This window comes from Colossoma macropomum, unplaced genomic scaffold, assembly GCF_904425465.1.
Source record: "Colossoma macropomum unplaced genomic scaffold, Colossoma_macropomum, whole genome shotgun sequence".
NCBI classification, from domain to species: domain Eukaryota; kingdom Metazoa; phylum Chordata; class Actinopteri; order Characiformes; family Serrasalmidae; genus Colossoma; species Colossoma macropomum.
Genome location: NW_023495660.1, coordinates 176,852 through 189,536, shown reverse-complemented (window position 1 = coordinate 189,536; position 12,685 = coordinate 176,852).

Below are 12,685 nucleotides of genomic sequence, written 5' to 3'. Positions count from 1 at the left end.
CAGCCAACAGGAACACCAACTCTGCATCACAGAAACCCCAACGAACTTCTCAACAAACAGTAGTGGAGCACTCTGGGTTACATCCCTCCTATTTGGAGCTATGCTCTGCCCATTTGGAGTTACATCCCTCCCATTTGGAAGTTTTCCAGCATGCAGTAATACTCTACTCAACAGAATGGCACATACACATTAAACTATTAGAGTCTTCAGAGATGGGGGATTATAGTCTTATTTAAACTGTTTATTTTATACTGTACAAAACAGCCCATGTAATATAATGGAGTTATTATAATTGATGCCGATACATTATGCAAGGAAGTATATTTGATTCAAGTTTACTTAACTAATTCAAGAGTTGTCAGCTCATTGGAAACCATTGATAATTATTGGGCTGTTTGACCTTACTTGCTGCAGATGTGTGGATCACTAATAATTTGAAAGTAGCTACAACCCATATATAAAAGTCATTTAAGCTTGAACCTATTAAGTAACATAATTTCTTTGAGGCAATAAGTTTGCATGTTTTTTTTTAAAGTAAAATCAACTAATTTAAGTTTACAGCGTCGCAGCAATCACTGCATTTAGTCTGCAAAGCATGCTCTGGGTGACATTTACAAACTGCTTCCTCACAAGAGGGAAGGGTATTATGAGAAGAACAGAAAAGTTAGGATGAACAAGACAAAGTGTTCATAGCAGTTCTGACTGTCATGTGCTACCCTTATCTGCAGTTAATGATATGAAAAGGTCTCATAGGCAGCTGGATCTTTCTGTAAAGGTCACAATAGTCTCCTGTAGGTCTGATGCCCTTTGACACAGCCTCTGTCTCAAATTTATTTTTCACCTCTCATATATTCATGTCTTGTACTGATAAGGCCCTGCCTGCCAAGGGGCCCTGCAAGGTCCTCTTTCAAGTGAAAAATTCCATGCTATAATATTGTAACCATTTCATGCTTCCATTTACATAAAGTCCATATAAATTCTAAAAAAAAAGTATTGGGAAGCATAAACAGTCAAAATCTACACTTTAAAAAATAAAGGTCTTCGGAGTGATGCTGCTTTTGAATCATTTTTGGTTCTGTAAAAAATCTTTCATAGTGTTCTTATTCTATGTCCCTGCCTGGATATTCCTCCAAAATGTCTATGCACACAGTGCTGTGAAAAAATATTTCTCCCTCATGTTTCATCTTCATATTTATCACACTTTGGTTGTTAAAAATCTTCAAATAAAATTGAATATAAGACAACTTTAGTAAACACCAAATATAGTTTTCAGTTTTTTCAGTGAATTCAAATTCTAATGCCCTTGAAACATCTACCTGCTCATGAAACATTATGAAAACTGACATTTAGTCAGTATTTCAATGTTATTACTGGCTAATGTTGTTTGCAGTCAATAATCACAGCTTAATTGCAGTGTTAAATACTTTTCCAAACACTACGACTGAAGCAATTAGTGTGTGAGCGTGTGTGTGTGGGGGGGGGGTTCCAAAGATGTGACATTAAGCTTGGCTGACATTTAAGCAAGCCAATAAAACCGTCACACCAAATAATGATTTTGTTATAGTGGCACACAACTTGATGCTGAAAGATTCCACTATTGCTTGTCATTTTTCATCATTTTTCACAACATATTCACCACAGTAGTTCAGTAAGACTCATGATGAAAGGATCAGACTTATTTTCATTTTTTCACTAATGATCATGCAAGCAAATCCACCTGCCACCTCTATATAAGACCTCCATTCAGCTTTCTCCAACAGTTCATTAATGCCTAAATAATTGCTTCCTGTGTTCTATACATAGCTGATCAAATTGCAGTACCTCTGTTCTACACACAACAGTTCCGTCAGTTGCCGGGAGGTTCCTTCTATGCCTCTAATGAAAGCCTGAGCTTGAAACCTACAAATCAAAGCACAATTTCTTCACTAATGGAAAAGTGAAATCAGCTCTGCTGTGACTGGGGGTTCCTATATGCATTCATATAGTCAGTCAAAACATCTAGATCATGTGCGTGTCTATTTTACAGCACAGATAGAGTTGAATTGGCATCACATCACATGTCTGAAAGCAAATAAAACTTCTTTTTTGAAAACAACAATAAAAACAGCTTCTTAAATAAAGCACATACAACTGGATGAGACAAAAGTACATGCGCTTGGCATATACAGCATTGCTCACTGGCAATGTATCTAATCACCATAAGTTTTTACAATATCTACAGTAGTTCAGTTGTCTCCTTTGTACCAATTAACCCATCTATGCAGTAACAACAAAAAAAATACTCTTCTGCACATTTTCATTACATGATCCAACCAGCCAATAGGCAGAAAACAACTTGTAAGCACATTTCTCATTTGGGCCTTTCAGTGACAAACTTAGCTTTTTCTTTGTTAACTACTTAAAGTGATAGCACAGCTTAGATGGATATTCTATTTACAGTTGGACAATACAATTTCTGAACTTGAACCAGTCCAACAATAGCAAAGATCAAGCTTTTAGGTTCTTCTAGGGCACATGTGTCAGGCTCCAGTCCTCGTGGGCCAAAACACTACAGACTTCAGTACACTGCCTCATTAAACATACTTGATTCAGCTCATCAGCTAATTAGCAACGTCTTCACAAACTGAAATCAGAGCAGTAGATGACGGTAAGCATTAATTTTCACAGCACTTTGGCCCCCAGTTTGACATGCCCATTCTAGGGCACAGGTTCCCAATCCTGGTCCTAGAGTACGCCCTGCCCTGCACATGTTTGTGTTTTCCTGTTCTAAAACACCCACTTCGAGTCATGTAGGGCTTGCTAATTAACTGTTATGTTGGATCAGGTTTAGTGGGAGCAGGGAAAACACTAAAATGTGTTGGGCAGGGGGTGCTAAGGATCAGAGTTGGGAACAAATGTTCTGGGGATTAGGTTCTTTTGTCTTAGAAGGACTATTGAAGTGACTTTGAAGGGAATTTTATTATATCAGACATTCAGTGATATAAATTTAAACGTATACTTATCTGAAGGGTCCAGGGGATCCAGGTGAAGGGGAATCCATGATGCAGGTATGTGTAAAAGAGAAAAGATGCTCCTCAGGAGAAAATTTATAAAGATTTTATTTCAAGGCAGCTGTTTGTAAGGTTTATAGGCTTTCAAACAGCAGCAGCCAAATTAAGAGTTTTATTCAAGCATAACTGTCTTGTTTAAAGGCAGGGATGGTAGCAGGCCTTTTAAATGACAATAACTATGACTGACTCTTTCTTAATGAAAGGACTACTAGATTTTCTCCAGTACTCGCCTATTGCCACAGACTTGTTTGTGTCTACAGCGTAACACAGAACTAAAGTAATGAGTAATCCCATTGCAGAAGAGAGAAGTAAATAGCAATTTGTAAATGAATACTTTTTTGAGTAACTACCCCAACACAGATTTTAGACTGTAAGTTTTAGACTCTAAGTTAAATATTTGATTTTTATACTAGTGCCCATAAGTGTTTACATTACAACAACAGCAGAGGCTCTTTTGACAGGCCTTTTTAAACAGCTTGTTGTCATGGAGATTATGTCTCCTTGTAGTTGTATATGCCTGATAACCTCAGAACGAAACCAGCACCTGCAATTGTACAGCTGTGATCCTTAAAAAATATCTAGTGGTAGATCAAAGTGAATGAAAAAAATAAATTGTCATAGCCTTTGTTGCTCACCTTCACCAATAATCTTAAAAAAGGTGCCAAATAAACCCAAAAAGGATTATTTCAAGTGATGCCTAAAGAACCTTTCAATGGATGGTACATTATTGAAGGAATTTGCACATTATTTAATTTAAATAACCTTCACATAATGCAAATATTCCATACCAATTAAATGTTTTCATTGGACCAAGAGGATAAAGAGGTTTTCCAAAGGCAGACAAAAGCACTTACTTTACTATCCATGCAAGGATCTGAAACCCAGTCAACAACAAAAAGGTGTTGCTCACAACATTACTTAACTACTATGTAAAACTCAGTTAGAGCTCTATTTAAGAACTTCACAGATGCTTGTGTAGCTCCCTATTTTTTCTCCAATAATGAAAACTTGGTGTAGCTGCTTCATACCAACATTATGTTTGGTTTGGTTGTTGTTCAATTTTTGGGGCGTGATTTTCAGTGCTGTGATGATGTGTGACGAGTCAGATTTATGAGGGGAAATCTGCACAGGCAGTCAGTGCTGCACCAGAGGGGGCCCAAGTAATGGATCTCGTAGAAGATATCTAAACCCACCCACGAGCTCTATTCCCGGGATGAAACTAAGCCTCATCTCACTGAAATGGATCTTGAAGAATGGCGGATGTAATATAAAATACAGTTATTACACACATCAACAGTCAAAGTCAAACAAAGTCCATATAAGAAAGACTGTCCACTCAACAGCCATCTTTGCATCTCCCTGGACTGTTATTCCACTCATACAAGACCAGACTCCATATCTTTGAATGAGAGAGGAGAGACCTATAAATCTGTAACTAAAAGCCAATTTATGCTTTTAAAATCATGTTTGAAATTACTGTTAAAATATGACTAAAAAAAGCATAAAAAGTTTGTAGTGTTTCACTCAAACAACGCACAAAAACAGGTTTTTCAGCTTGCTCTGGCTCCTGCGCATACACAATTCTACACAGCAAGAGGGGAGCTTGTCCCATGCGTGGCTTTACCAGCAAGCTGATTGGCTTATCTTATTGAAGGGTAGGACAGATGCCATGTTGAGCACTACGAGTGTTCACGTTCATTTTCCAACCATTAAACTGTCTCTTCTTTTATAACATCTCTGGGGCAAAGGAGCAGGGCCCCCTGAGGTCTATCAGTGCACATTTCTAAAATATCAGTAATGTTTGTATGTTACTAAAATTAGTGTTTAAACATTCAGCACACACATTCAGCAAAGTTTGAGTAAAAAAAACAAAGGAGAAATACGATAAAGCGTGGCTTCAGAATTTCTTATCAGAGCTATCTGAGCATGGCTCTAATATTCTTATGAGTGTGTGATTGACTGCCCTCAGTCCATGGCCCCCAGCAAGCTATGTCACTAAAGCAGTAATAAACACAACAGTGCTAACAGGGAGAAAAAAATGAAATGAACTTCATACACTGGTCGAGTAATAGACTATCCCCCCTGTGTTTACTCACTAAAAGCATTTTCCAGCCTTATATAGGATGACATCTTAAAGAGGGTAAGGTTCTTATTCACTTTACTGCTGGATGTGAATCCAGGTAATGCCTGACTTTCACAGATGCTACAAAATGTCATCGTGTCACATGATTTTAAAAACTCATGAAAGCAAGGTGGTTACAGTTTTTGAAGTCAGGTGCTGCCCACCCACCATCCACCATCCACTGCCTGAGCTACAACAGGCCTTCTTGATGTCAGAACATCCATTTTGTTGGCTGGAATCTCAGATGACAAACATGACACGTGTGTCATGTGAGGTTTTTATTCTTAAGTATTTATTCACAAGTAAGTAATAAAACTTTGGGCCTACTGGCAGGCCCTGGCCACTTAAGGGGTTAAATAAATTCATATAACAGCAACAGTGATATCTAGTAAGTACAGTTTTATCTTCATCTTCCTGAAACTGATTGAAAACCTAAACCTGGAACCAATGGAAAACCTAGAACTTGCTCCTGATTCTATAACATCTAACTTTGAATTTAACCATGCAAAGTATCTGTTCTCACCTCCTGGATGTCTGTTACTGAATTAGTGACTTTGCCAGGCATAACATTTCCTGACAATTGCTCTAAATAATAATGAGATTTAGCTTTTTGCGAGATCATCAGTTCCTGTGCTCTCTGAAGAAAGCCCAGTCTGTAGCAGCATACACTTTGGCAGAAGAAAATGAGTTTACATTTGAAACAACATTTCTCCTCATTTAACATGGAAGACCAAATCCATAGGGTACATGACACATATGAAGCCCTGGGAAAATCTGTTTTAAATCCTGCTGAAAGTCTATTCCAACCACATGAAGTTCTTGTGCTGGTAAGCATCATAATGTAACCTAAAAATAACTTCCACAGTTAAATCTTAAATGTGCCATAGAAAGCCATATTTATAATGGTATAGTTGAATAAGGAGAGTTTGGTACATGGAACTGACATACTGTGAACCTCAAAAACTGTTTGAGGTATGTGTCTCCTCCTGCATTCGCATAAGAGGGCAGTAAAATGGGCCAATTCCAAAATCCTAAACTGTTATGTTACAGTCTTGAATAAATATACATACACCAGTCCATGTTATACCCCAGCAGGAAACAACAACAGTGAAGCAACAGCAAGAACTTTAATTGACTTTGTGCTGTTTGAAAGCAAGTAGCTAGTATCAGAAATGGTAGCTGCTGGCAAGCTCTAACTAGCATAGCTAACTAAATAGGATCCTGACCTAAATTATTTACACAGATGCTCATTTTATTTTCCTGCATGTGTCTATTTTGACATGTTGCTTCTGTGTGAGCCATCGAGGTGCCTCGCTGTAAACCAGCAAATCAGAGCAGAGCTCATCAAACTAAGCCCACCAAAAATGGGAAACAAATTGTATCATTCTGGGGCCAAATCTTTGGATTATAAATGGGTGTGTAAAACCTGCATTTTCGCCCCAATCAAAGTCACACACCTTCTATGTAGACAACAATTTAAAATACTGAATAAATGCATTCTATGGCACCTTTAAACAGTGCATATCAGGGGAAAAAATCCCTCCATTTTTAAAGAAAGAGATTGATTTACTGTAAAATGTTTCAGTCCCCTATCTATTCAGTGCAAATATGGAAACCAAGGCAGTAAAAATAACCTGTTTTGAATTCATGATGGTTGCGACTTTGAAGTGTCACTAGTCCAGACTGGTTTTTTACCATCTTACAGTTATTAGAAAGGAAAATAAAAATGTTAAATATTGTGCTGCTTCAAAGGACTCTCTAAAATTCTCTCTAAAATGTACATTTCAGCTTAGGACTACTTTTTGGACCTGATGTGCCAAGGACATCTAGGGGGAAGACACAATAAAAGACTGCTAAGGAACCATTAAGAAGTCAAAAAACATTTCTGAGGGTTCAAAACTCTGCATCCAGACCACCACAACTCTATTAAGAAACTTGATAGAGGGATTTTTTTAAAAGTGTTGTTACAAATCTGACTTTTTGAGTGGAGATTGTTTGTCTGAAGAAGCCAATAGCAGATGTAGTGGTCTCCCTGTGGTGGACACATACAGATGGGTTTGTATTAGCCGTGGCACACACAAACAGAGTAACACAGAAGTCATGGGAATGAGTCATGGGAATGCCGACAGGGGTCTACAAAGGAACAATTGGACATGACAGATAGATTTTCTAAACCCCTCTTCTTTCTACATCCATCTAGATTATCTTGTCTTCCCAGTATGAGGACACACTCACACGGCTGTCAGTTCACAGTGGGTGGAAAGTAGTCAGGGTCTGGAGTGTTATTAAGGTTCCCAGCTTATTCATTCACTTGCACATCACTGTGCCCATGCATGCGTCCAAGCAGTATTCCTTCATCCATTCCCTTTTGCAGTAGTGGACTTTGAATTTCGACTTTGAATCAGAGATAGAGTGCCATGTTGGAAATAGTGTTTTTCAATTGTTAAAGCTTGCATGACTATTGAACTTTCTGTGGTCCATATTATAGCATGAGCTATAATTAATGTGATTTATGTACTTTTTTGCTCCAACAAGCCTTTAAAAAGCAGACTTTGTTTAAGTAGTTTCATTCTTTTGACATTAACACAGAATTTGTGAAATTGTGTCATTCATGATTAGATTAAAGCTACACCATAGCTTGCCCAGCACCTGTTCAGTAAAAGAGTCATCTTCACACATTTGAGAAAAAGTGAATTCTTAACACTTGGTGAAAGAACATGTTTTTCTAATGTGGTGAGTTAATCATCTACTATTGTCTTCATAACTTCATCAGTATAATCAGAGTCGATTTCTTGACTCTGTCATGTCTGGGAGTCAGGGTTGATGCTTGGCCAGTGACTATGAGTTGAAAAGCTTGAGGTCAACCCTTTGACTCTGTCATTTTTATTGTAATTGGCTCAGGGAATATTTTGATGGAAGCATGTGTTGAATTTGAGTAGCATGGGTTTGTTTACAGGCTTTAAGATAATCCAATAAGAAACTGGCAAATAAGTTAAATTCAGCCTCCTGGATAGAGGAACAAGATAACATTCTGCTGCTCCAGAATGAAAACTTGCTTTAAATTTGGTTAACTGCCTAATAATGGTTTATTTTCATAGAATTATGACTACAGTAATTATTTTCTCAATACATCACACAGTTTGCTGTTGAAGCATGAGATCCCTTCAGCAGCCTCCTCGTGTGAAATATGTGAAATTATGTGAATTCTGATGGTAAGATGTGTTGAAATATTAATCAACTGTAATCATTTGTCAGACTACCTGATTTTACTTGACATAATCTACGAAATTTCATCACATCATGATGATCTGTAGCTATAGCAAACTCAAGAAAACTACAGCGCACACATCATATTTAGCGTGATTTTTCTACTGACTTTCTACTGACAATTTTAACAAAAAAATCTTACATAGTGCAGCTTTAAGTATGCCTACCTCTGTATAATATTGTGTACAATTAGTTGTGCAAGACATGTCAATTTCCATTGCCTTTTTTAAAGAGCAACCTGTTTCTTGTTTACACAGCAGTAAATTTGATTTTCTGCTGATCCACTCATGAGATATCTGTAGTTTTATCTACACTTTTATCTTTTATCTTTAGGGCTAGTGTAAATGATATCTGTTGTGATTGGATGCTCAGAGCTATGCCTCATTCAAAAAGCAGTGTGAAAGACTCCTTAGCACTTCAGCTTGAATAGGCAGGCTTAATTTGCTGTAGACTGAGTGAAAATATTTAAATGGACTGATTTTCAGGACAACACAAAAACAGTGAATTCAAAACATGCTGTTTTTTTGCCAGCTTATTTTTTCACACACACACACACACACACACACACACACACATATATATATATATATATATATATATATATATATATATAGATAGATAGATAGATAGATAGATATACACAAACACATAGTATTTGTATTCACATTTGTTTGGAATACATTATCTGTTCATTCTTAATATTGAATATTATATCGAATATGAACTCCTGCTGTTAGTGTTTGGCAGCACAGCAGTGAAGCAGTTAAGCTAGTGTCTAAGTGTGTATATACTGTCCAGTGCACAGTCTTAACATAAAGACAGTAATTTAATTTCCACATAATTGTGCATTGACGCATTTCAGATGCATCACACAGGTTATAACACAGAGGTGTCGGCATTTAGAAGTGTATTTATCAGTTGGTCCAGTTTAACCCAATGAACAAGCTGTAGTGGCTCCACCAAGGGGTCCTGTGAGTATGGGTTAAATTAGGCCAGAGCTTTATTGTGAGATTGGTAAACAGAGCTGAGCTCCAACGCTGTAAATTGATAAGACTGTAAATTTCTTTCAATACAGTCTTCAGGAAATCCATTTAACTGTTAGAAAACCTATAAACCCAAGAGAAGAGCTTTCTCTGTTGTTTTCATTCAGAGAGACGAGTTAAGCTCGCTGTTTTTGAGTGCCGTGGCTTGTCAAGTCTAATCATACATCCCATCCTGACCTTACTTCCCTTGATTTCTGGTAACAATTTTCGCAATGTTATTGGATGAATCATACATATCAGAGCTGTCAATCAACAACTCTGGGAGCACCTCAGGTAGACATGTATGAATTTTGGTGAACTTCAATATATTCATAAAGAAATGCAACAAAGTTAGTACACAAAAGAATTACATTGCAAACAGTAATGCAAATGGATTTTCATTTTGGCAGAGCTAGAGCACGCTGAGGAAATGCAATTGCAAATGGACGATTGTTATTTCGTTTTAAGTATGTGAGAGTTGTACCGTTAAGATAATGGAAATGAAATGTCAAAAGTGTTTTGCTTTTCCATATACATTTTTTTCGAGTCATTATACCCAGAAACGCTAAAGCAAATACACATTTTGCATTTGAATTGAAATGATGTCTGTAATAATGCACACTTACATGGGAAATGCAATTGGAAATGCACAACTAAATTAGCATTTTAAATGCTAAATAATTTGAATTTGTTAATTATGCCTCATCTTGAAGTGGCCTAGATTATTTGCCATTTGGAAGCAATTTCAGAACATTCTGTCACATAGATATGTATTTGGTGAAGTTTGTATGGTCATATACAGTTTTTATCACTGCATTAGGTAGATCAAATGTTTGATTATACGCCTGCAGGTAAATGATTTTAAATGATTTTGACAGCTTTGCATAACAATGATGTTTTGCCAACACTTTTGTTAAATGAATTCACATTTAGCTAGCTTGCTAACAGTGTTTACAGATTAATACTGCTAATCAGAGTTACATTGGTTAGTGATGTTAGGTAGAACGGCTGGGACTCAGTAGGTTGAGAAGCATGTTTCCGAATCCAAATGGATGGCACTGGAAGTTCTGTATAAATCGTATTGTCTCTACCAGTAGTCTCTAAAAACAGGAGGCAGCTGTTCCAAGCATACAGTTAAAAAGGACAGGAAGGGTTAATGTCAGATGGGAGGCATCATTGTTTGATATAGTTCATTAAAGCCTTTAGAGTGACTTTCGTCTTTGTCAGAAAAAAAATAAGAAGATATTTTGATAGCAAAGCAGACAAACAGTTAGATTTCATCATGCAATAAAAACAGAAACAGATAGGCTCATCACATTTTCATGATATCAGTGCTGAACACCAAATAAAATGAATAATACTTTTTCCCACAATGTTGACACTCATGGAAATAATAGGCCTCCCTACCTTCAAATCACAGGAAATGGAATAGTAGAAAAGGCAAGTGGAAACATAGTTCCAGAATTCTTGTGATTCGCATGCTTGTATTTCGATCAGAGGTTTGTTTTTTTACTGCATCGCAAGGGGTAAAATAGGGCCAGCACTTTTAGTTTACATGAACGGCAAGCAGAGTTACAGAGAATGGAAATATGTATCATTTCTAGTGTATGATTAATCCTTGTTTGTTATACTACAGTTATATTTTTGCTGACCACTTTATTAGGCACATGGACTGATTGACCTTTTTATCAAGTGCTTTATCATATAGGTGCACCTGCATACTTTGTTTGCTTTTATTTACCTCATTCATCAATGGCTAGGATGCCCACACAACCAACATCCGAGCTGGTATTATTTGGGGGTTCTCAGCACTACGGTGACACTGACATGGCAGTGATATGTTAGTATGTGCTGGTAGAAGTGGATCAGATACAGCAGTGCTGCAACAGTTTTTGAACACTGTGGTACTGTCCACTCTATTAGACACTCCTACCTTGTTAGTCCACCTGGTATATGTAAAATTGGAGATGATAGCTCTTCTCACAGTGAAAGAACACACAGGTGTTTTCTTACACTGTGAGAAGACCACTCCACGCTGTGGGTTTGAGATGATGAGTAGATGTCAATAAGAAAGGAAATAGACAAAAAAGAAGAAACTTTTGCAAATCAAACAAAGGTGTTGCTGATGTTCTCAGAACAATGGAGTGACCACCCCAGAGCCCAGACCCTCAACATCATTGAATGTGTGTTTACTTGGATCATGAGAAGCAGAACATGCAACCAACTTCGAAGACTGAACTTTGGAGGTGTGGAAAAATAGCCCTGCAGAAAACAGAAAGCAAGCCTTCTGAAAAGGATTGGAAGCTGTAATAAAGGAACAGGATGAACACACTAGTACTAACAGTGATGTTATATTTAACAGGAAATTGCACAGAAGCCACAACAACAGTAACAGTAGTAGTAACAGTAGTAGTAATAATAGTAGTAATAGTAGTAGTAGTAGTAATAGTAGTAGTCATAGTAGTAGCAGTAGTAATAACAGTAGTAATAGTAGTAGTGGTAGTAACAATAGTAGTAATAGTAGTAGTAGTAGTAGTAGTTGTAGTAGTAGTAATAGTAGTAGTCATAGTAGTAGTAGTAATAATAGTAGCAATAGTAGTAGTGGTAGCAATAGTAGTAGCAGGTGTAATCATAGTAGTAGTAGTGGTAGTAATAATAGTAGAAGTAGTAGCAATAACAGTAGTAGTAATAGCAGTATTTGCCTACTTGAAGAGATTTAGGAGTATAGACGTATTGTACTTAATAAATCATATTTTGCATCATTTTTTCAGGGTAGATTTTTGTACACTCAATCCATCTTTTGTATTTAGCATTAGTATTTAGTAATGACATATCCCATTTGAAAATGTCACTTAGTCCAAGGCTGTCCTTCATATCAGTATAAAATTTAAATGTTACAGTCTATGGCCCTGTCCTTTTTAAAATCAATGCTTCATTCTCTTTGTCAATCATAAAAGTGATACTGTAGGCTATTAATCTGTGCAAAGCTGTAAAAGGGTAGCTGTCCAAATAAAAAGTTCCAATATTTTCTCTATGGGGGAAAAAAAAGATGGCAGATGCCATTTACTCTAAGTGCAACCAGAATGATGTTGCTATGTACACTTAGTGTAAGTAGCATGATTTTACTATTCACACTTAGTGTTCATAGTAACATCATACTGTTTACTCTTACATCAGAACATGCTACTTTACACTATTTCTTAATACTAATTCATTGTATTAGC